Source organism: Pogoniulus pusillus, chromosome 14, assembly GCF_015220805.1.
Source record: "Pogoniulus pusillus isolate bPogPus1 chromosome 14, bPogPus1.pri, whole genome shotgun sequence".
Classification (NCBI taxonomy): Eukaryota; Metazoa; Chordata; class Aves; order Piciformes; family Lybiidae; genus Pogoniulus; species Pogoniulus pusillus.
Window position 1 is genome coordinate 11,814,709 of NC_087277.1, and position 23,877 is coordinate 11,838,585.

The 23,877-nt window shown below is 39.3% G+C and overlaps 1 long non-coding RNA gene across 2 annotated transcripts; it reads left to right on the forward strand.

Moving 5' to 3' along the window:
• Window positions 1-4,454: 4,454 nt before the first annotated feature.
• On the forward strand, window positions 4,455-23,369 carry LOC135181047 (uncharacterized). Of its 2 annotated transcripts, XR_010304677.1 has the most exons (4): window positions 4,455-4,565; window positions 5,916-7,206; window positions 16,494-16,678; window positions 23,288-23,369. It is a non-coding gene; the product is annotated as an uncharacterized LOC135181047 (long non-coding RNA). The 2 variants fall into 2 exon arrangements; XR_010304676.1 differs by lacking the exon at window positions 23,288-23,369 and having other exon boundaries at window positions 16,494-16,981.
• The last annotated feature ends 508 nt before the right edge of the window (window positions 23,370-23,877 follow it).

The window sequence follows — 23,877 nt, forward strand, 5'->3', positions numbered from 1 at the left end:
TTTAAAAAAATCCATTATTGATAATTTCTTTGATAGAAATGCTTCACATTCACACATCCTCTTCAATCTTGCAATATATCTGCACCTTCATAAATATCTTATGAATTTCTGTAGCACTGGTCTTTAATACTTGAGTGTTGACATTGATAGAGACTTTTGATTCTATCTCAGCTAATATTTATCTCTCTCTGATAAAACCTGACTTAAATATGCATGTGAATGTAAAAGGGTGTAAAGAACTGACTGTATATTCTTTCTTTCCTTCTCTCCGTATGAATCTTAACTGAAAAATCGTAGATCAGACTCTTCTTTCATCATAAATGTGCTTACCCTCCAAAGGGTAACACCATCAGCTCTCTCCTGGTTTGTCACAGTTCCATTATTTTCTTTTTATACTGTCTTTTTTTTTTTTTGGCCAAAAAACCTGCAATGTGGTTTTATTTTAGTTAACTTCTATAAGTGCTTCAATAGAAGGAAGCCTCAATAAAACGTGTGTTCTCTCATGGTCTTTCTGGCTGGGTAATGTTCATGTTTCATCACACTGAGGGTTTTACTTTGAAAGCATACAAGCAATTTCCCCTGAAGCCAGAGGAATTAAATGGTAATTCTACTGTTTCATTTCTGTCACTTGTATTGCAACTGTGTCCAACAGCATAGTTAAGATCAGTTTGTTAGGACAATAGATTCATACAAGAAGCAAGTGGGTATAATTTTTTGCTTTAAAAGATCATGTTGTTAGTGATAATATAATTGTTTTGTGGAAAGATTGGTGCTGTGTCCAGAGAAGCATCTCTGTGTATAGAAAAGCCTGGAAATAGTGCAGTGATCTTGAGATGTACACAGGATTGACTGCTTGCGTTTTCACTCTGTAAACATATCGTTTATTTGTGAACTAATATAGAGCAGGAAACTAAGATGTGATTTTGGCCTCCATAAAACAAAGCACTTTCAGCAAACTTAGCAAGATCTGACAATCGTAAGTCAGAGTAAGATCTGAATCACTGTTTTTGCAAAGTATGGTTTTCATTTGGAAAAAAACCATCCCGTCGTGGACTCATATCTCTTAGTCCTTATATTTCTATTGCATGAGCTCTATCAGTGGTCCATATGCTGCCAGCTGCTACCCTCTGGGAGACAATCTTCTTCCATGTCATGACCTTGAAGGATGCTCTGACTGAGTACATGTAACTCGGTGCTACAGGCCCTCTCTTAGGGACTGGGACTCTAATACTGATCAAAGAACTCATGTCTTGGCTCATCTTGGACAAAGTCTTATAATCTCAAGGCTCTTCAATCCAGCCTAAAATTGAGTCAGTCTCTCCAAATTCACAAATAAGGAACTTGAAGCTTATTTCAGGTATCTGAGTGTTGACAGAGATCAATCCAGAATGAATTATGACCTTCTCATGTGACAAGGAGTGTCATCTTTCTAACGATAAAGTATTAAAACCAGTGGCTTTAGTCTGATAATTGCAGTCGTATAAATGCACATGGAAAAGCAGACTTTAAAATGAGAGCTGGCACTTGAGGTATCTGGGGTGTGATTTGCATACAGCCAAGTTGAATAAACTAAATAAAGCATAGATGTAAAACTAGCATTCACACTCTGAAGGGAAAAAAAAAGTTTTGCAGGCATGTCTGTTGAGGAGGGAAAAACTTGTTACTAGTAACTGAGACTGCTGTATCACTGTGAGACCTGATGATTCTGAGTTCAACATGAACATGCTACTTTGATTTGTGGATCAGTGCACTGTTCTGTGGATTGCAGTTAAGGGAACTAATATTACTATCCCTGCACAAGCTGGTTGTTGTAACAAAATGTGGAGAAGTAGCTCTATACAGAGGTCTTAAGGAGTTTCTAGCTTTCAGGCTCGGTAATGCCTCTGGCTAACGTAGCACAATTAGTTAAGCCAATTACTCAAAGAGGTCTTCAGACTCTCTTCTTTCTACTTCCTTATTCCTTGCTTTGCAAGCTGCCTCCTATTAGGCATCTTGTTCCTGCCTGTTTTCAGCTGAAGCCCCTCCATGGCCTCAGCAGGATGCAAATCTCTGATTTCATTCACACACAGAGTTTCTGTTTCTAACAGGGGGGGTGGTGAGATCTTGGACCTCAAATGCAGAATAGAGGGCAGTTCCACAACTTGAGAAAGGGCAGCAGAAAATGTGGACTGAATTATCATGTCATTCTAAAATGCTGGCTTTGGTTGCCATCAATTCATCAGTACAGTAGTGCTTAACAGCAAGAAAAGGTTCATCTATACTTGCACAAATACATCTGTGATGCATACTGCTTAGCTGACATCTGTCATTGTTTCTGAGTGTGTCTAAGCGCATTGCCTGACGTCAGTCAGATTCTAGCATTTCATTAGCATCTGAGCAGCAGTACTACTGATTTTATATAGTATCTTTACTGTGGTGGCTTGGTATGAAACATTCCTCTCCTTCAAGAAACTTCCAGAATCTAGCTGAAGTCAGTGGAGGTGAGGAATAAAAATAATGTCAGTTGCACTGATCCACTATGTCATGGCCACCCACATCTGCTACATTTAAACCATTCTACTATATTGCAAAATGAGATCTCTCCAATTTGCTGAACTGAGATCAGGCCAAATATACTGAAACCGAATGAGGTGTTTGATAATAGTTTCCAAAGTCCACATAGAGTAAACAAATCCTGCATGAATTTGAAATTTGCATGAAGAAGTACACAATAGATGTGGATGAGGTATTTGGTGTCATATTTACCACTACTGCAGCTTCAAAAGAGATTGAGTTGATGCTAATTTCCTCTGGGCTGTTTATATCAATACTTTCTAAAAGACATAGTGTAGCTTGTATAAGAGCTGTGAGTTTTACTTCCTGGAGTGCCTGCCATTAAATGACTTTTGTATTTGACTTCTCATTTGACACTTAGGAAACCAGATCCATGTTTAATGTTAATAGTTAATCTTCTCAGTGCTCAACAGCCTATTCCAAACAAATATGGAAACAAATTCAGGAAGAAGTACATTCTTGATGGAAAATAACCCAGCTGACCATGTGCTGGATGCAGCTACCCCATGTTTTTATCCTGTGGGATACATCACTCGACCAAAGCTGAAAAGATATGCTGAAGGACCATTCATGCAAGGGGAATAGTTTATGCTTCCAGTTTACCATTGGCAGAGATCTTTTCTTTCTAGCAAAATAGCTGTCACCCACAGAACTGCTGACTTGTGATTGTAAAACACATGGTCTAAATGCCATTCATAAGCCTATGGTGACTCATAACTTCTAGAGACTTTCAGACCAATGCCCTGAGCCAGATGGGAGGCCCAGATTCTTTTAATGTTAAGTGTGATTGAAAGAGAGCCTCTACCCTGTTACTGGAGCTGCTAAAACCAATTGCACAAACTACAATATTAGGCATGTTTAAAACATTTCAGGAAGACATTAGTTAAATGGTATGCTGGGCCTTTTCCTCCAGCTGGGCCCACAAGCAGCAATAGCAAATCCAGACTTTTCACTGGGGTTGGTAATTAGCTCTGCCTCGCTCCCAGGAGATTAATTCTCTGCAGAACAGATTATTACAGTCCAGCTCCTGTATCCATGAGCAGACTCAGTCAGCAGGCTGATTTCAATTACAGAAGTTAAGTGTTATTGACTTCTCCTGTGTATAAGAAGAGGTAGGCGTGGGAGGTTGAAGCCAGATAAGAAACCAGATTACTGAGTTAATCTCACAGTTACAAATGCTAGAAAGAACCTTAATCTACTATCTCCTAAAAGAGTAGCTGAAGATACATTTCTTTATTTAATTGCAATCCTTTGAACCCTTACAAATGATGACTTACAAAGGAAGAAAAAAATCATATGCCTCTTTCACAGAAGATGAGAAAACATAAATGTTTTGTATCAGCAATTAAAGTTTTGCATTATCTGTCTAAAAAGGTTCTGTGGTGATGAAGGACTAATCAAGTTATAACCTCATATGAAGCAGAGGTTTGAGGTCGTGGTTTAACAGTACAGGAGCTCAGGCAGCATTAAGTCTTTCCCATGGACCCGTTTCTCCACTTCTGATGACATATTCCCATGCTGCTAATACAAAACACTTCCCTATCTATGACAAGAAGCATTCCACTTTTTGAAATACTTGGCCAAGCAGAGGCTGTGCTCCTCATTGTACACCTCAGCTGGCCAAAATACCAATGTATTTGTTGCCTCCCACAATCTCACTCCGTGTAAGTATGCTCCGTAGGGGTACAAAACCTGTTTATGGCTATGTATCTGTTTCAACACTACCTCCTAAATGTATCCTTGACTGACAGATCGACTCTCAGTTCAATTCTAAGTAAAGCACCTAGCAGTCACTAGCAGGTGCTTAATCATGTCTTAATATGTAGTGTGTTTGATGGAGATCTGCTTTCTACTGTCTAGATCTTACTAATAATGATTAGAGATTAATTTTACTTTCAGAGTGATAATGCCAATGTTGATGTTGCTGCCCTACCTTGCACATACCAAGAACACTCACAGATTCCCATGAGATGATGCATTTTGTAGCATTTCTTACAACGCCTATTCAGGAGGTAAGAAAAATGTTCTCAGAGGAGTTCACACAGTCTATATATCAGAAACTTAAAGGACAGATATGAAGGAGGGGTTGAGCATATTTAGTACACACCGTTTCACTTTGTTGCACTGGTGGAAAAGCCAAATGTTTTTTGTTCTGTGACAGCAGGGGCAGCTGAGCAGGTTGAGATGGATGCACAGGTGGGGAGATCACACAGGTTTCAAGAGCAATTACACATCTGTGCTCAAGGCCTGTCTTTCATCAGAGCATTTATCTCTTTGTTTGAGCCCCCTGACTGCAGGAGGGATTCTTTTTGTAGCTCAAGAGTGATGCTCAAATAATGATGCTTAACGTTTAGCTCTTCAGAATAACACACAAGCAACAATTAATTCACTCTCAGACCAATCCTATAAAGTCGTTACACTGTCATTTGCAAAAAATAAAAGAGCAGATACAGAGAGATTCAGTTCCCTCAGGACATGCATCCAGCTGTTGACAGAGCCTGGGCTACAGCTTGGAAAACACAGTCCTTATGGAGTTCTGCAACATGGCAACGAGGCCAGAAAGCTAAGTAGTGGGTGAGTCTACAGGATTTGTCTGTCACAGAGCAAAGAGCGTAGGCAGTTTGTAACCTCTGTGCTGAGAAGACATTCTGGTGCTCAGCTCCAAAGACCTGGTGCTCAGCTCCAAAGACCTGGAGCTCCTAGGCCCCATCCCTCCCACCTGAAGCACAGGTGAAGAGAGCTGAGACAGATGTGCTGTTCCAAGCAAGGACCATTCTTTGAAATACAAGCATTGATCTTGACTCGCAGTTGGACAATGTTATAACACAGCTGTAGAGGCTGAAATGGATTAGCATATTTGGGGGTGGATCTTCTGCAGCTAGTGGCTAAGATTTGTCTAAATCATAGCTTTGGTACCTAGGTGACATTTCAGGTTTTGCCTTTACAGCTCTGTTCTTCTGCATTTATTTCTACTCAGAATTTCACAATTCACTTAATTCCATGCTCAGACATGAATCAAATGAGGATAGTAATACCCAGGTGATTTGAGGTTTTTTGGTGAATGAACAGTCCAAAATTCTCTAGAATCTGTTACTGACAGATTCAGCTTGATCTTGATTTTAAGTGGTAAAAATTCATAGAATCAACCAGGTTGGAAGAGACCTCCAAGATCATCCACTCCAACCTAGCACCCAGCCCTAGCCAGTCAACCAGACCATGGCACCGAGTGCCTCATCCAGTCTTCTTGAACACCTCCAGGGATGGTAACTCCACCACCTCCCTGGGCAGCCCATTCCAATGGCAAATCACTGTCTCTGTGAAGAACTTCCTCCTAACATCCAGATTATTTCTATTTTTTCCAGATCAGTTTGTCTACCAGACAGAAAAGCTGCAAAATTCTGAAACCTTCTCTGCAAACACGTGTGAGAATTTTTCATTGCTACTGAAATTTCTAGTGTCCAGTTTCTGTAGGCAATAGGCTTAAGCCACTGCAGAGGTTAAGAATTATTGAAAGTCCAAAGTAAAATTAATTTTGATAGTGTGCTATTTCCTAAAGAATCACATTTATGTCAGGTGAAAAACGTAATGAAACTGGGAAAGCTGTGTCTGATAGCTGAAATAAAACATTAATTAAACAAGTTACTTTTACAACCTCAGTCTCCAGGACACTCAACAGAGGTATATGAGAGATGGAATTAAGCTGTTTAAGTGATATTAAAGATTAGGCAAGGCTTGTGGCAAATGCAGCAAAACAGTGTTTGACTATAGCCTCTTTTCCATGTACTTGAATATGAAGCATCCCAAAGAGAAGCAGTGTGTCTAGTATATATATAGTTTGAAGCATCTTTTGTCTTAAGTGAGGTTGGACTAAGTCAGGAACTTCCCTTAGCAAAGCAGGACATCTTTGGGTAGCAATCACATCTGTGATAGTTTTCCACAGCCCTTAAACCAGGATTGCAAAGTAGATGGGAGAATGGCTTAGCTGAGCAGTCTGTGAACTGATGTCAGTGAGACTTTTGCCATTGATCTCAACGATGCCAAGATCTGTCTCTTCTTAATTTGTTTTCTAAGTTTCATCTACAGTTTTCACTGGCCTGGCTGCAGTTCAGGGAAGTTGTTGAACCAGTGGATAGTTTCTTATAGTTTTACCTTCTTGAGTCATGTCAGTTAGGCCACTCTTAATGAAAACCTATTGCAATCGCTGTAGCACACAGCAATACTTGTTACTAAGGCACTTTGCTCAACAAAAAGAAGTATTCAGACTAGGATTCAGTCCTAACCTCCAGAACAAATCTTTACACCTTCTGTCCACTCTTTCCCTTAAAGTTTACTCCCCTCTTGTAGCTCTCCCTGGTCTGACACTTCTAACTGACTGAGAATGCTGGTTTTCCTCAGGAGAAAAAAAATACCCAAGTACTCAAATTCTCTTTCGAGTTAGGTCTCTTTATAAAGGCTTGGCTGAACTCTAAACTTTACCGAAGGGGGAAGCCTTTCCCACAATCCCTTTCAAGACCAACCCCTTTGATGTCACAGCTGGCTCAAGTAAACTCATTTCCTCCTTCCCTAATGTGTGTCTGATGCAATTTTGGCAAGCCATCTCTCCCTGCTGTTAGTGCTGCCTGTTTTGGAATGAGGCCAAGCGCAATGTTTAATGTGAGTATTTGGTTTGGCCTAATCATCTGTGCTATGTTTCACTGTTACTTTGCATTATATATAGTTATATATCCAGATCTATCTATAGAGATCTATAGGCTGGTTTTTTTCCCTCTTTCCCTCCTCCTTTGCAAATAATTCACACCACATGTTTTCAGTTTATTCTTTTGTGGTCTGCTCCACCCAGTTCCTAAATCAGTAAATCATCTTCATGCTTCTTCCCACACTGAATGAGAGCAAGTTCTCAATTACAAAGATAGAGTTTTCAAACCTTTCTGATGGAAAACACTTTGTGCTTGAAAATACTATAGAAGGTCTCAGAACGGCAAGATTTGCTCAGTATTATAGATACTGCTTTAATGTCAATGACATTCAAGTTGTGCCGGGGAAAGTATAGGCTGGATGTTAGGAGGAAGCTCTTCACAGAGAGAGTGAATTCCCATTGGAATGGGCTGCCCAGGGAGATGATGGAGTCACCGTCCCTGGAGGTCTTCAGGAAAAGCCTGGATGAGGCACTTAGTGCCATGGTCTAGTTGACTGGACAGGGCTGGGTGCTAGGTTGGAGTGGATGATCTTGGAGGTCTCTTCCAACCTGGTTGATTCTATGATTCTATGACATTAAAGCTTGAGGGTGTGAGGGACAAGTAAGGAGCAGCTTTGAAAGGGAATAACATGGTGCACCAAAATTGCGGAGATCACTTGTGTTCCCTGACACAACACCCTGAAGGTGTTGGTAGCAGGGGGACCTTACCCACTTCAAGACGTGGACTGAGCAGCACCAGAACATGAGGTGCAAGCCATTTGTTGGTCATGTGTGGAATGCACACCCTTGAGGCCTCCTGCTCACCGAGACACTTTCTGTCGTTTATCAACTGGGCCAAGGAGGTCCCAGATGACTGGAGATCGGCAAATGTGACAACTATCGACAACAAAGAGCTGCAAGGAGGATTGGGGGAACTACAGGCACTCAGACTGACCTTGGATGTTCATGGAGCAGATGATCTTGAGTGCTATTATGCAGTACATGCAGGGCAACGAGGTGATCAGGCCCAGTCAGCATCAGGTAATGAAAGACAGGTCTTGCTTGACAAACCTGATCATTTTCTATGACAAGCCAATGATCTTACAAAAGCCTCTTTTCTTTTATCATGACCTAAGATCTTAAACATATCTAACCACATTTTAAGGGAAAAAACAAATCCATATCAGTTCTTTTTAAAGCAACTAGATGTTAAGGTCTATTTCCTCCCTCCATTTCCTCCCTCCTTTTACCTGGGATCCTTATACCTGGGATTAAATGCTGTTTGTTAATCTTTCCATGTGAAATAGTGTATGAGATATTTTTTCCTACCTCACATAGGGCCCAGTTATGAAGCTTAATGAACATTTATAAAGTGCTTTGATATTTTCAGAAGGTAATAGTTATAACACTATGCATGTGTATTTATTATTACTACTAATGTTGTAAATCTCTCCTGTCAATGCTTCATCAGTTAGCCACAGAATTATTTCAGGTGCCAACCCAAGGACAGTAGCAAGCACTGGTAATTGAAAGTATTGAAATCATTATAATAAATATAGGGAGAGAGCATGAAATGATATAAATCAAACATGCAATGTGAGGTGGTTGGAATAACCAATTTATTTTCACTTAAGGGTTATAGCCTTGTGTAATTGGCACTGATGGTTTCTCTGCGCTTCACCACTTGTGAATTTTGTGGTCATCACTCAGTCATAAAGATAAACTGGTCTAGCCCCATAAGTAGTAAGTGAAATTTAAAGTAACTGCTGAACATTTTTTCCCCCCTATTCTTTTAGTTGCACTTTAAGTCTTGTAAGAACTTTAAAACAGTTGAAATAAAAATGCAGCCTAAAATCTTTATATGGAATGCCCATGGTTCACACCTTGTCTTATCTTGAGTGTTTGTCTACCCAAATGAGTAACGAAACAACTGGATAATGGCTTGTTCTGAGGCTGGGTTTCCACTGTCTCTGTAATTAAAGCTGTTTTCATGTCTATCAGATATTTAGTAATTAAGCAGATGTTTCCTATAAAGGTCTAACAATCTAAGTAGTGTTCATTTTAATATGTTTTACTGTTTGCTTCTCAGAAATAAATACTCAAAGTTGCAATTCAATATTCTGAGTTTAGTTAGAGTCAAGGTCAGTTTTCAGGAAAAAACCCAACATTTTTTTTTGCAATGTAAAAGGTACTTTTCTGCTCTTCTACAAATTAAACCTACTAGCTACCATTTCTCTGGAGTTCTTTCCTTTGATCCTGATTAACACAGTCCATAGGAAAAAAAACCCAGTCCACTACCAGCAAATAAACAAACAAACACAACATTCAAATTAATGTGTTAGCAGTGCTGAGGAAGCAAAATAATCTAATTGTAGGCTATTTTAAAACATTTTCATTGATTATTAACTCTGTAAGTACAGAAATTACTTTCAAGAGAGATGTTGAGGTGCTGGAGTATGTCCAGAGAAGGGCAACAAAGCTGGTGAGGGGCCTGGAACACAAACCCTATGAGGAGAGGCTGAGGGAGCTGGGGTTGTTTAGCCTAGAGAAGAGGAGGCTCAGGGGTGATCTCATTGCTGTCTACAACTACCTGAAGGGACATTGTAGCCAGGTGGGGGGTGGCCTCTTCTCCCAGGCAACCAGCAACAGAACAAGGGGACACAGTCTCAAATTGTGCCGGGGGAGGTCTAGGCTGTATGTTAGGAGGAAGTTGTTGCCAGAGAGAGTGATTGGCATTGGAATGGGCTGCCCAGGGAGGTGGTGGAGTCACCATCCCTGGAGGTCTTCAAGAAAAGACTGGATGAGGCACTCGATGCCATGGTCTAGTTGATTGGATAGGGCTGGGTGCTAGGTTGGACTGGGTGATCTTGGAGTTCTCTTCCAACCTGGTTGATTCTATGATCCACTGGCCATTTTGCCATGTGTTCACTAAATCTTAGTCACAGAGGAAAGTCCATCACAATGAGACTGTATCTGTGTAGGAGAGAAATTTACAGGGCAGCATCTAGCAGTCCTTGAACAGTTTCTTTGTGGAAACGCCTGCTAGCATTTCTTGATCAAACTGCCTTCTTGAAAGATACTTAAGCTAGACAATGAGCTCATTGTCGCTGTGCTTGCTTACACCACAATTTCTGAAATAACTTTAAAGTCTTTCACCCAGGGTTAGTATTAATATTTATTCCATCTCATACATAATGAAAATAACTGGGTAAAGTAATGCTATACATGTGTTGATTAAGATTTGGTTTCTGGAGTTACATCTTTGTTTCTCTCTAAAAGGTAGTTCAGCCAAAGAACACACACAAGATCTGCCCACAAATATCTTTTCTTTTTTCCTTTGTACAATAAATAAAACCTCTCTTTTTCTTTAAATGAAATTGAAGAACAGGATTCTTTCCCCCCCCCCCCCTTTTTTTTTTTTACCTTCTCAAAGGCAAAATAATAGAAAAATATATTCAGATCAGATGTGAAAATCTTATTAGGAACATCTGTGCTAATCAGTGTTTATGAAAATGTAAATAAATTATACAGGAAGGGAATATTAGAAAAGACAGTTCTTCGTTTTCTCACTCTTCAAACTATTACATAAATAAGATCTGATCCCCCAAATCTGGAGTCATGTGAATGAGCTCTTTGAAGCTGATGCATTCACTAAACCAACATGAATAAATTGCCACTCACATGACTCAAAACTTGGATGACTGAAACTCTGATATAAATATTTTTCTCTCCTGTACATCAGATTGAACAAATCAGCAAAAGTGGTTTTATTCCAATTTTCTGAAGACTTAGAGATCTATTTGAGATTTGTTCGAAGCCTTTACTATTTCTGGTCTTGAGTTCAGCTCCAACCCTAAGGCTACTCCTACTTCAGAGACTATAAGCAGCTTACAGAAGTCATCTAGTTCACTAAAATCAGAGAACAGAGCATTCTGAATTTCTCCAACCATCCCATGTATTAAATGACAAGCAAAAGCCAGCACAGTGAAATCAGGTCCACCCTAACAGGAAATCATTTTGTGCCAAAGTTTCTATCTAGCCCTTACCTGGGTAGCAATTTTCCAAGTGTAACTAATCTCTTTTAGCTGAAATTTAACTGTGGTAAAAGCAACTGCATAGTTATAATCTTCAAAAAATCTTGGAAACCTCTTTCCTAAAGGGGTATTTTGGCTCTCCACAAACTGTGGGATCATTCTCCATGAGCCTTCACTATCCAAGAGCATTCTGATGCCAAGATGTATAGCACAGCAAAAAGTGTTCCTACCCACAGTTGCTCTTTGAACAACTTTAAGAGCCTTGACTCAAACAGAGAAAGCCTTATCATATATATCTTAAGATCTCACAAAACAACATGATATAACTTGACATGAATCCAGAAAGCTTGGCTTACATGGGCAGACAAAGCAAAGAAACGTAGCTACCACGATTCCATGAATACAAGGCATATGGTTAGAGTAAGACGGTGGTCTGACTTGGGATAGTACTTTTGTCAGTTGCCCTCTGTCTAGATTGTTTCTGAAACGAGTAGCCATAGGGCTTTGATAAACACTTGAGTGGCCCATCTGGTGATGAAAGGAACTAAAAGAGTGTTTCCTACATCTTCCTGGAAACAAAAGTTCACTAAAGAAAAACTGCTTCCTCAGACCAAAAAGTGTTAATTCTCTGTAAATGCCAAAGGTTAACCACTAACACCCTTGAGAAGTATCCCATGGTAGACTCCTTTAACATTTTGAAGCACTTCACATCTCTGACAATTTATTTCAGACATAAGCCAGGACCTATGTTAAAGCCGGATGGAATTCTACAGCCAAAGGTGTGTTCTTTCCATTCACCCTCCTTCAGACTGTATTATTTTAACCTCTGTTGATTTTTGTTTTAAGGATATTCAGACATAGCATCCTAGATTAATGTCTTAAGTTGCACACCCAAGAAAGGAGATGCCATACTGAAACAGACCAATGCTTTAAGTCCCTTTCCCTTGAGCAGCAGCCTACACCTGGTGCTTCAGGGGCATTTGAAAAGCTATCACTGTACATAACACTGGAAATGTAACATTCTGCTAATAATTTTACTTGCCATAATTTAAAACAATTCAATATAGTCGCTAAACTGTTCAAATTAATTCTACTATTCAGCAGCTATAAGCATGTTCTAATTTATTCATGTGCAGTTCTTTAGCATTACTCTCATTTGCCTGTTAGGTTTGTTCACAGGATACACGTTTAGATTACTGGGAATTGCTGGCCTTCTCTGGCTTTCATCACTCATTTTCACAAAATAATGTTGGGCATAACTTTTCACTGGTGATGGTAGCACCAGGGCTGGTTTTTAGTCCCATTCAGAGCTGTGTAAGACATATGTGTTTCTGATATATGCATACTTTTAGCATTATAATTGAAGGTTCTGAGTTAATTACTGAAGTTTATTCTGATTGAAACTTCTCTTTTCTCTGTGTAAAGCCAAGGAAAATGGGGCAAGTTCTATTGATCTTATCCAGGGATAAGAATGTAGTATGCTGAAAGTATTTAGTATAAGGCTGAAGTTCTTATTGTGACAGTTTTGTGTAAAAACCCATCTTTATGCCACTCCTTGAAGCAGGTATTTGAATGGGATTGGAGGGAAAGATACTGGAGATCTTCCATATGCTATGGTAGATTACTGCCAGCTGTGCTGTAATTTAATTGGATACTTATCCAAGTTTACCTTGTGTTTGATTTTCCAGCCACGTTTAACATTTCCCTTCTCCAAATCAGGCTGTCAAATATTCCCAAGATAGACAGCTAAATTAGTTGTGACTTTTAATAATCTGGCCACCAAGCCCCATATCCTGTGCTTTCCACTGAAGGTATTACTGGTGTGTATTTCTGAGAAAGATAAACATGAATTTCAACCTCCTTCTGCTTTGGCTTTTGACTGCCTGTCTCAACCAGCTATTGCTTTTGAACTCAACTACACAACAACTACCAAGAGGTTTTGTCTGATTTCTTATTTTTACATCATGGCTGCAGTCTCTAACTCCTTTTGTGGAGTGCAGAAGCAAAGAATTAAATGATGCTTAACTCAGAAGAGCCCTTAACCTTGAGGCTGATGCCACTTTGCAATCACCGTTCATTCACATTTCAGATACTTATTCTACGCACTTCCTTTGCAGCGAAGCATTTAGCCCATGTTGTGTTCATAAATAAGGTATGGTCACTACAATGCTGATAGTCACAGCTTTACAATCACTTTCATTTACTGGCAAGCAATGATCAGCTCTTATTTATGAAGTTGGAGTAAGGGTTGTTGAGCTTTCTCAAAATCTAAAAGGAACTGTAATCGGTTACAGTCCCACTCTTGAGCGCATAGCCAAGAAAGTTTCAAGCTGTGTGATTTGCTTGCACTGTTTGTCAAACATGTTTCCATGCCTCCTAGAAACAAATAATCTTGACACAGTGGAAACATAAGGGATATTCCATATACAAAAAGGAGAAAGCTTGCCTTAGCCAGCTTCATCCAAGCTGTAAACCTTTTCAATAAGTTGGCTCTGTGGCATGCAGGAAACATAGGGGCTTCACTCTGCATAGGGCCAAAACTCACTGTTCTTAATCCCACTGCTGCCAGTGTGGAGGGACTCAGCCTTGTTCATTCTATGGACTGAGGCCAGGGGCTTGCAACTGGGGAGCAGTGAGGTGTTTTGGCCCCATACTTCTACTTATTCCTTTTACAAAATCATTTTAAATATGTGTTTTGTGCTTAGCAGCTTTAAACTCTCCAATAACCTAAAAAAGGAAATAAATCCTTTTAAACAAGTCTAGCACTCTGTCAAGTGAGCTAGCAAAAAGAAGCAATACACTTCTGCCCATACAGAGGCAAATTTGGTTTCCTCAGAACTTGAGGAGGCAGCTGATGCCCAGGCTTTTGCCTGGACAGCTACAGGCATGAACAGGATGAGGGCTGCTCTCAGGAAAAAATCATCATCAGCTGCACAATCCAGTCTCCCCTAGATCCCCTGGTAAATGTCTGACATAAATCAAGCGTGTTACTGTGGCAGTGAGCCCAAGACTTCTGGGAAGTACTCTCAAACAGCTGTTGTGCCAGGGAACTCAGTAACACTTCAGAAATGGATGGAGAGCAGGCTATAATTAGGATGTCGAACTGCCCGTGGTTGTTTGCTCAGAAATCCTTTGGAAACCTCAGACAATAAAAAGAGATTCACAGTGTACTTTCTGTTCAGAGACAGAGCACTCCCTCAGATCCCCTACAAGTGTGAGCTAATGACTGCTTTCTTCTCTGCCCCTTGGTTTTAGTAGTCTTGCCCCACTTTGCCCTTTCCACCCTGCCCACTTCTTTTGATATTTACACAGATTTTAGATAGTTCTCCTACAAGTCAAGAGACATTCATAAGCAAACCTCCCACTCTCCCTAGTGCAGTCTGTCCAAACAGAGCCTGCTTCCCTGGAGCAGGACATCAAAGTCTTATGACATGTTTCGTGCATGTGCTTTGGCTTATTGTCTCATCTCTGATATCCCCTTCCTTTTTTTATCTTTCCCTTCTTATTGGATGTCTATAGTTTCTATTGATCAAACCTCAGAGGAAAGACTTACTGTGCAGAAACTGACACCAGGAGCCTTTAGTCAGGCGAATCCTTTTCTCGCAGTAATATCCTTTTCCCAATGCATAGAAAATCTGTAAAGGAAGGGGTGGTGAGATAATTTCACAAACTAAGTCTCACTGGCCACAAAATCCACATCATTGGTGAGGTAAATATAGCCACATGTGTTGTAATCCATTGGAATATTTCTTCCATTGTCTTTTGAATGGATTTTTACAAAACAGAAGGGTGCAGCTCTCTTCCACAGGCTTTCAAGGAAATCAGACTGGTAAACATGACTGGCAGCATGATTCCCACTACATGTCAGGAGGCAGAGAAGCCAGGCTGAGAACACATATGTGAGAGTGCCTGAAGCAGTAGCATCTAGATGTTTTGTGAAATTTGGAGTGGCATCTTTCAGTCTTAGTTCCCTCAGCCATGCATGTTCTTACAAGGGCAATTGGAAAAGCAAGCCTGACTCTTCTGGCCAGATATGAACTGTCAGCCTTACAACAGCAAAAAGAAGCTTTGCCTTCAGTGGGAAGCTTTATACCAGCTCTGAAGAGCACCAGAGAGCCAGTATATGGATTTGTAAATCACTAGCTGCACTTTGATGTGTGTGTTGCCCAGCAAGGCATTCAGTGATACACTCAGAACTATCTTCCCCAAAGGGAAGGCTCCTCAGAGGGATATTCAAAGTACCAAAGGAAGATTTTTGCTTTGAATTATTTTCTATGGGAACTTAACTCTTTCGTACAGTGGAATCCTAGAAAGTACTTACAGAAGAGTATCATCCTCTTGTAATATTTTCCATTAGTTTAGTCTGGATTACTGGCAACACATTTCATACTAGAGTCTAACCATAGTATTTTACACAGTTTTGATGGTACAGTGAGATTTGAGTAGTCATTACAAGCTAGCAATAGCCATCGTGTCTGGTTGTGTGTACTAGCAAGTAATCTCAGTGTGTGACCTTTACCTGCTGCTCCCAAGGATATGGTGAGTTTGTATCCATTTCAAAGATCAGATAATTAATAGATGGTTCTCTAGGAGTAATTCTACAACAAAGCCTTTGGTTTTACAGTCTAGGGGCATGACTGAGGAGATTAGAAAGTAGTAATTCACACTCTTGATACCTGAGATTGATCTTGAAATGAACAGCTGCTTCCCCCCCAGAATTAGACACTTTGCATATATATCATACTGTTAGTAACCCTCAACAGCATTATCTTCACATGTGCTCTAAAGAAGTCATCATCTATGTTTCAGCAAGGACTAGAGTGAAAAAATAAATACCCACAAGCAGGACACTTCTCAAGTCCATCTTTCATAACGGCAAATCCAAACCTACAATGCACAATTCATAAATTCAAAGTGTTAGGAAAAAAGTGATGAAATTTGCTCATCCATCACTTTGACTACGTGAGATTGTTTCTGACAGTGTGTTTCATAGTGCTTTGATATTGTCTAGACCTACAGAGTGAAATGATGGACTGTCTGTGCAGCACTGAGACCATTTTGTGAGTCTGTTTGTCTGCATATGTCAACCGCCTGATGATTTCTGGTGTTTATCCCACATGTTTTCACAATGAAGACAATTTCTTTCTGTGACAAGAACATGATAAGGTGACAGTTTGGGATAAGCATAAAGACTTGGATGTTCAGGTTTCTTACTTTATGTTTTGCTGCAGATACTTTGCATACGTCTTGTCTGAAGTCCTGGAAGAAACATCTGTTTACTCCAAAGGCCTGTTCTACCAGCTGGTAAAGGAGATTTGTCACTCACAGGTATGACAGTAAGATGATGATGTTCACTCATCTTGAGAACTTAAGTTGCTACAAAATGGCTAAAGATGCTTTTTGAACACTGTAAGAGGTAAGTCCAAAGTCATCCTTATTCCAGTTATCAGTGTGTTGAAAGCATTTAGTGCTTATTAATTAAAACAAAAACAAACAAAAAAATCCCAAAAAAAAAAAAAAAAACCAAAAAAACCCCAAATCCCCAAAGCTATTTCCCACTTCTAAGCCCTCCATTTCTTTTTTATGTACAATATTTTTACTTGTGGCAAGAACATTGAGGGCAAAGTGTAGAATTCAGTGCTTCTGCGACTATGGAAATGATTCATAGCTCTACTGGAATGAAAGACATCTTCCTGATGTTATTCAACTATTAAATACTGTTCCATCCTCAGACTGACTTCATGATTGTGTATGATTTACTAATTATATATGATGAATCTACTTATATTTGGGTTTAAAAGAAACAGTTTTAGCGTTCTTGCACTTGGGACAAGACAGAATTCAGTGCTGACACTGGAGATTGCAATGTTTGCATCCCTTGCAAGTCATGACAAATGGCTTGGACTGACCAAACTGGCAAACTGATATGCCCCAGTCTACTAACTGTGGTTTTAGTGACAATCCTTGAGGAATAAAAGCCCAATGAAAGAAAACAACACATTTGTGTCAGTGTATTTCCAAGGACTAGTCAGAAATAAAGAATCTGGAACACTGTTTTATTCCTGTTGTCATAAATCTTAAGGAAAAAATCAAAAGAGCTAAGGCAGCAGATTCCATTAGTACTAACTAGTTAGAAGCAATAAAAAATAGAGAACACAGGCAATGATTAAATTATGAATTGCTTTTGTGTATAACTGCATGGGAGGATTAAGGTTTATCCACTCTGAAAAATGTCTTCTCTGATGCAAAGAAGTTGATGCTCATGTATGCCAGAGAAGGGTTTCAAGATGTTCTCACCACTGAGAGTAAAGTCAAGAGAGTGAGAGTATTTTTCAGTTGTCATCCTAGATTTCTACTTTTCTTCTGAAGAGCATTCCAGATTATTCTGTTATTATTTTAGCCTTTTGCTCACCTGCCAAAAGCTGATCAACTTGCCCACTGTTAAAATGCATAAGTATGAATCACATCTATGAATATATATTTGATATCTTTACATATTTAGCAGCCTTGCTGCCTAAACTGAGCTGGCTTTGTGACCAGCAATTGGAAGCCCAAGTGCTCCCGATCTTTGATGGTGATTTGCCACTGCAAAAGCATGCTCTCTGTAAGAGAATGTTCTGCTTATTGACTAAAAGCATAGAGAGCAAAAGTATGAGAGATGGAGACATCCCAGAGCTTGCTTGCTTTTTGAACTCGCTGACAGGAGAAGAGACAGAGGCCAAGGGGGAGTAGAAAACATATGACAGCCTCCACTTGACTTAGCGGATTTGATTAGCAAATTAACAGGATCCAGTCATCAGTTCTACTGCCCTGCAATGGTCTAGCCTTGGGCACTGTGGTAAAGGGTTGGACTTGATGATCTGTGAGGTCTCTTCCAACCTTGGTGATACTGTGATACTGTGATACCTCAGGCATGGCCTTAAGTTTATCTTTCTCCACAAAAAAGAGATGACCAATATTGCCAGTCTCCACAGTAATTTCAATTTTGGTCAGTGCCAAATAGATGTGTGAGAGGAAAAGGAAGAGGAAGAGGAAATCCTTGTGAAAGATGCTCACATACCTTACCTTTCTGGTGCACAACTCACTAGTGCTGCATCCTGCTGAACAGATGTTTGCTTTGAAATGAAGCCATTGGACTGTGAAAGGTCAGATGCTGATAGGAAGTCAGCATGTTGGAGGCAACCTTACTTCCTCACTGAGCTCTGGCCAATAGTTTTTAGGATAAAAAAATGAGAGATGTAGTTGTGGCTCCTAACCTCCAGGAAGCCAACTGTGGGCATCTGTGCCTTGTGTTTATTTAAATATCATGATGCCATCATGTGCATAGGGCTGCCTTCTCCAGGACCACATGAACTTCAGTAATGCTGCACAGGGTATACCCTGGCACCAAACATGAGCAAGGACAAGTTTAGAGGCATGTTCTGAAGTTAATAAATACGTCCCCTGATCGCAAATCTTTATTACTTTTTAAGTGAGCCAATATAGCGTAATGCAAAATGGCATTATCACTAATGAAATAAGATAATTACACTAATGGCATGACCAGTGATGCTAAGTTCACTTTGTACAACTTGTAATGAGGCTTCTGGATCAATAAGCAGCTCTTTGGCTGCTCACATCAGGCACACAGGGTATATGTTTGTGAGAAAAGCCTTCAGGAAATGTAGATGCTTAACTCCAAAGATGCTGGGACAATTGCCCTTAAAAGTTCAGACATTCTTCTAGTTGCATTTATCAGCCTTGTTACATGTTTCATTAAACAAAGTGATAGAACTCTATGTTAGAAATCCCTGCAACCTAAATTGTGCTGGAATGGAATTGGCCTTGTGATTATTCTTTTGAAAAACTAAATGTTATTCTTTTAGCTAGCATAGAAAGTTCACCAATTTTATTCACAGAGTCCTCTCCATAGGAACTTTCCCAAAAGGTGAAGTATTTTGCAGCCTTTTACAATATTTTTTCCTCAAAAAAAAAAAAATCCTGTGCAAAAATAATTGAAAAAAAATTAATATCTCTAATATAGCAAATTAAGTAAACAAAACACTTGTCTGTGCCTATGTCAGCTGCCAATGAATAATGGGAAAGAACGTAAGGACAAAGGCAGACAGTAAAATCTTTTGTCTGCCTATTTCCCTGAGTAGTAATATCTTTGTTTGCTTGTTTCTGGTGGACAAATTTTAAATAGACCATTAAACTATGGTCTGCTTCTTCAGGACTCAGACAAAATACAAATAAATATAGAAAGAAACTGTTTGGAAAGCGACTATGTGGATATGTCTCCTCCTATGTTACAATATCAGAGTGCACAGCTTTGGTCCAGCTCTACATTGCACCCTAGCAGCAACATAAAGGGAATGTAAAACCAACACTTTTCCTCCTGGGATTTCCTCCAACTGTTCTTGATGGGGTAGTGAATGTCCAAGGAATCTGAATTAGAGAGAGAAAATGGATGTGGTGTAAAGCAAAATGATCTGAGCATAGGAGATGTCCCTACAGATGGAGATGACCCAGCATCAATCAGTCCAAGCAGTCTCCAGGCTGCCTTAACTGCGATCCTGGATGGCCTTGGGATATTGCTATTGATGGAAGCAACATGAATATCATTGGCAAATTACTCATGGGACTTGAGGGCACTCTCAGGACTTAGCAAGACTCCATTTCTATTGCCAAACTGCAACAATGATAACAAAAAAAGTGCAGGGCATGACTTGAAAGGTCGTGGAAATGATTTTTTTTTTCACTGAAGTTCTTCACTACATACTTCTCATGATGCAGAAGAATTTACAGCCTTCTGTCTCAGGAAGGTGCCAATAAAAGTGATGATTCTTCCAACCTTGATGATACTGTGATACTGTGACTCAGACATTGTATTGGGTCTTCATGGACTAAAAGGCAAGAGTAAAATATGGTCGACAACTTTACTCAATAATGAACAATGCTTGAGTAATGTTTTGGTTGCTTCTCAAGCCTCTATTTGCCATTACTTAACTGGGTTGGAAAATGATTGCTTAATTGCAGTCCCGTTGGGCCCATCTCAGAAATGAGATGTATGTCTCAAAAGCCTGTTCCTCTGAGTTACGTTTTAAATAGGTTCCATGTCAGCTAGGATATTTAGACGTACAACTGATGCCAAGTAAGAGCCTGTGAAATGAAACTGGTGAAAAATGGGAATTCCCAGTTTTCTGAAGCAATTATTTCATAATGAGACATGTTTTCATATAGAGTCAAAATGTTGTAGCCGCAGACGATCTAAGTGTTTTAACCTCATATCTTAAATACAGAATTTTGTTCAAGTTCAGTGTTATTAATATTCATTTATTATAACATCACTGCAGGAAATTTCTATTTAATGATTATTGTCCAAAGTAGAAACAAAATTTGTTCCCCTGTGCCTTTTGTTTATGTTCTCTGTGCGTAGTTCCCTACAATTTAATACAAAATGAGGTAGTTTGATCTAGAAGGACAAATATTAAAACGTAAGTAGTGATTCCCTAGTGATTCTGAAATAATGCTAGAATAATATAACCTGCCATTACAATATGAGGCTGTCATTAAGTAACATAAAATAGAATGGAAAAAGGTCCAAGCTGAAGCTAAAAATGTCAGAAAAGACCCCTTAAGACTTTTCCTGAATGTAAACAAACCCTGAAAGTTTTATGATTTTCAGTTTAATTTTCCCAGAGGACTCTTCACTGAGATTTAAATTATTGGGGAAAAAGAAGTGTCCCTTTCAACAAAACTGTTCTTCAGTGTAAAAGAAGATTCTAGCCCCACTGCTATTAGGAGACACAAATAAAACCCCATAGCAATGCTGGTGGCATAAGATGTACAAAATAATTCTGTTATCTGAATGCCCTTCTGCTCTTCTTTGGGCTGGGGAAACTATATGGTTGTGAGGCAGACGTAAGAAACTGCTAAATACCACTCCTACATCAATTTCTGTTAATCAGCAGGATATTTGGCTTCAAAGCTAGCCCATGCACAATTCCAAGTCCTGCAGTCTTTGCTGCTGCCATCCAGCAAAAGAGCTGAGCTTAGATTTTGGTGTATTTTATAACCTGTTTCATTGCCCCTACCTGGAAACTTAATTTTAGCATTGCCAAACAAAAAATAAAGTAGCACCTGAAATTAGCAGTAACAGAGAAGCAAAATAGATTTCATTACAAATTAAATGTGAGCTGCAAAACCCCTTTCTGCTTTTCACAAAAGACATTAACATGAGACTTGAAGGCATGAGACTTAAAGCTAGAGGCAAGGTGTCATGTAGGTAACAAGCGGTTATCAGCCAGTGAGATCCTCCACTTGGACAGACTGTTGAGAGAAGTTTTAGACTTTCCTCCCTGAGGTTTGTGGAACGAGGCTGGCTGGCACTGGAGAGAAAATCACTGTATGTAAAGATGTGTCTGAAGATAAGTCAGTGAGATGTTTAAGTGTTATATGGCAGCCTGGAGGAGATGATTGATTAGTATCAGCCAGAAGATCAGAACAATGGTGCTTGTTTACACTAAAGAGTGGATCCAGAAGCAAATGCTTTATTTCTTAGTTCATCTTTTTGCTAAACTAATACTAAAATACATATGAAATTATAACCAGTGTGATATTGCCCTTAGAAGCTTCCCTTCTCAAGTCTGGCTTAAAGACTTTCAAATCAGAAACTGCACCTTTGCTCTTGGGTGACTTTCCTTCTATGTAATTCTAATTGTGTTTTTAACCAATTCATGAGTTTGCCATCCAGAATCCTGTTTGTCACTCAGGTTTATTACCCAGATTTGTTTCATTCAGAATAGCATTACAAAGGCATTCAACAATTTACCTAAATATTGGCTATATAAACTGATAGGATTTTGCCTTAAATGCACAACCTCAAACTTTATTTTTTTAGTTCCCCAGTCTTTTTACTTGTCCTTCTCAAAAACTATTGCATAGGTAGCTTGATGCCAACAGAAAATCCATTATATACAAACCAAATCTATAAATTTCAGATATTTTTTCCCTCAAATAGGAGTTTAATGAACTTTGAGCACACCTACCATTTTCCTAATAACCTATTTCCACAGCGGAAGCTTAATTCAGGAAACAGGAATGCAAAGCTCTGTAATTCTAGGTAAAGTAATTTCTGATTTGAGAAAAAGATCAACTTGCATCTCAATTGGGGAAAGCAGAGTAAACCTTGATTGAAGGGCACTAGCTAATCCCATTCTACAGTTATTGAGGACAGTTAAAACGTAATTTATAAAGTAATGATTGTTTAAATTACCTTATTGAGTCCATTTGCCAATCCCTAATCATTTTTTATTGCTGATCAGAGGAAATAACTTTGTTATTGGCATCAGCTTGTCTATACAATAGATTTCAGCAAGAAGCACTTAAAAATCCATATCACTCTACTACTCTTGCTTTGATTTGTTTCCACTTTTTTCCTTAATTTTTTTTAAGGCTTTTCAGGACTTTTCAGGCTCAGTCTTTGCAAAATAATCTTTCAAACTCTGATGTCAAATAATTTTAAGGCGTGTGAGTTATTGTCTGTTTGTTTGCATTATTTTTAATGTTGCCAAGCAAACAGATGAATGTTCAAGGTAACTCAGATCATGAAGCTGAGAAAATTATCTTTTTGTGAAACACAGACGAATTAACCCATTTAACTGGTTACTGTGCTCCTATATCAGCTGATCCTGTTCCCATGGTAACAAAAGGAGTTACCCAGGACAGCCCTTTTTAGTGGAGATAAGCTGGAGACAGAATGATGCTACGTAGGAAGTTTAACCTCCCTGGATTTTAAATTTTCTGTATTTCCAGAAGATTTCTTGTTTTCCCATAGCTTCAACTGCCATGACTCTCATGGCAGACCACTGTGAAGAGAGGATGGTGGAACTAGAACCTTCAGTTCTAGTTTTAGCTCACACTTTTCCTACAAAGTCTTTTGCTATCAGCAGCAGATAACTTCTACCCCTTCCAGGATTTTTTATGCCCTTTCCAATAATCTCTAACTCCTTTCCTCCCTGGTCTGGTCATTGTTTCACTCAAGGTAAAGAGTGTCCATGGAAGTCTTTCACTGAAATCCCCTCCCAGCTGTGCAGGATCTTCCTTAATTTAACTGACTAAGGCTGTGGTTGGTAAGTAAATTAGAGCTTCCTTGTTGTAAGTGTAGAAGGCAGGATATACTGCTCTAAAAATATACTTCCTAGTCTTACTCAAATACCTTTTGTTGTATTGTGGTTGTGTTATGGCTGATCATAGAATCAACCAGGTTGGAAGAGACCTCCAAGATCAACCAGTCCAACCTATCACCCAGCCCTATCCAGCCAACTAGACCGTGGCACTAAGTGCCTCATCCAACCTAGTAAGATATGTAAAAGATTTATATATGTATGAATAGCCAAGAATGAGTTTGGTTGAACTACCCAATGCAGATATTACATCTATAAACCTGGTGTTTCAGAGTAACTGGAATTCCAGATATGGGTTATCAGATCTAATTTACTCAGTGAGAGTGAGAGATGCAATTGTCACGTGGTTAAAAATGACAGAAGAAAAAAAAGCACAGAAAAAAAAGCACTGGTTAGCTAAATAGAAGTTAAATTAATGTTCTCTATAGACTGCAGTCATATCTTTTCC